Source organism: Oryctolagus cuniculus, chromosome 1 (assembly GCF_051225735.1).
Source record: "Oryctolagus cuniculus isolate XC-2025 breed Fujian yellow rabbit chromosome 1, ASM5122573v1, whole genome shotgun sequence".
In the NCBI taxonomy this organism is placed as follows: domain Eukaryota; kingdom Metazoa; phylum Chordata; class Mammalia; order Lagomorpha; family Leporidae; genus Oryctolagus; species Oryctolagus cuniculus.
The window spans coordinates 120,524,923-120,527,079 of NC_142867.1; positions in this window are offsets into that span (position 1 = coordinate 120,524,923).

A 2,157-nucleotide genomic window follows, 5' to 3' on the forward strand; every position below is an offset into this window, starting at 1 on the left:
CTCAGACACTGCACACCCCTGAGCTCCTCCCCAGGCTACAGCTCAAGTGAGACTTGCTTTCTTTTTTTTCCTGTTCTGTTCTGTTCTTTCTTTCTTCTTCTTCTTTTTTTTTTTTTTTTTTTTTTTCAAATTTATAAGTGCAAGACATTCCCCAGTGCCACCAAGGATGGTGTTAGGTTTATTGTGATTTGTTGTTAGGTGGTGAGAGAACAGTCCCACCTCGCTCCTTGCTGCACGTATTACCAGAGGCAGGGGTCAGGTTCAGCAAACACTGCTGGCTTCTGCAACCCCTCTCAGGACAACAGAGGCTTCAGTGGACTGTGAAAAAGCTATTCATGGATTTCCAAAACTTTTCACCAAAAAACAATCTTTTAATTCTGTTTTTTCATGAGCTTTTTGGCTTTCAAGTATTGTTGCTTTCAACTATCATGATACCCAAATGAGATCTGTTACTGTTATGAACCCCATGGAATGGATGAGAGACTTGCAGAGGTTCTGTGATTTCTCCAAGGAGGGTGGGGTAATGACCACTTGAAGAATCCGTTCTCAACAAGGTGCATGGCTGATTGTCAATCAGTCTGCAAACGTTCCTTGTTCTGTGGGTATTCTCTGAGCAGAGACTAGGATGCCTGTGGGGGACGTCTCCAGCACTAGGGCCGGCTGAGTGAAGAATGGGGCCAGATGAGAGCTTGAAAGAGCCCCCTGGCGCCCACTAGCTTTGTTCCTCTGTGATGTGGGGATCTGGATCCCGACTTCTCCTGGAGAGCCGCAGGGACACTGGATACATAGGACAAAGGACACTCCATACTGTTCAATGGTTATTGGCACAGGTGTTAGGGTCCATCAGGGGGAAATTGGAAATCTTTATCTGAGCCATAAAGTAAACGTGGGTTTGGCCCATTGATCTTGGTACAGCAGGTGATTCTCATAATTTGACACCTATGTTGTGAGCCTCACACGGGCACTGGCCCAGTTCACAAGCACAGGAAACACGTATGATTTGGGAACCTCTGAGTGGCAGGCAGGAACCGCCGAGAAACAACCGAGGTAACAACTGGGTTCAAAGATTACTGGAGTAGCTCTTAAGATTCTGAACGCCCTATGACTATAGTTAATAATAATATGTTGTATACTTGAAGATTGCTAAGAAAATTGATTTCAAGTGCTCTCACTACAAAAACAACTCTGTGAGATAATTATATATTAATTAGCTTAATTCAGCCATTCCATAAAGTATACCTATTTCAAAAGATCAGGTTATACACTATAAATGTGTTTAATTTTTATTTGTAAATTTGAAAAACTAAAAAACATAGTGTTCAGTGATTCTCTTTAATCAGTAGTAAGAAAACTGCCATTTTTATAGGAACATCGTAAAAAAGATCACATAATAGAAAAATGAACTTTTTGCAAAATACAAACAGAATACAAGGGTACTTCAAAATGTTCATGGAGAAATATAATTAAAAAATACATTTATGATGCCAAATATTTCTGAAATGCATGCATAATTTTTCATAATGCCTATTTTCCATAAACTTTTTGAAGACTTCTTGAATGATCATTCTGGCTTTTTTTTTTTTAAACAAGTTTTACTTATTTCTTTGAGATGCAGAGAGAATAGAAGGAGAGGGAGAGGGGAAGGGAGAGGGGGAGAGAGAGAGAGAGAGGGAGAGAGATCATCCATCCACTGATTTACATCCTACACAACAGCTGGGGTAGGGCCTGGTCAAAGCCAGGAGCCAGAAGCTCCTTTCAGTCCTCCTACACTAGTGGCAGGAACGCAAGCATTTTGCCATCTTCTGTGACCTCCCAAGCATGAGAGCAGGGAGCTGGATCAGCAGTGTGAGTTGGGACTAGATTCAGCACTTGGATACAGAATGTGGGCATTCCGGGTGGCAGCTTAATCTGCTGTGCCATGATGCTAGCCCCATCTCATGTTTGTTCATATTTGGATTTGTTGTCACATAAGTAAATGTGCACCTTAGGAAAGTTGAAAATCCTCCCCCCAAAAAATTCACCAAGAAGATAATTGAAAATGACAGCTACCAGGAATGTTGGTATATTCTAATATTTCCCTATGTAAAATTTTCAGCATGATTGAGGTAAAAAATAGTTTGCTTTATATTATGAATATTTACCCATACTATTAAATAT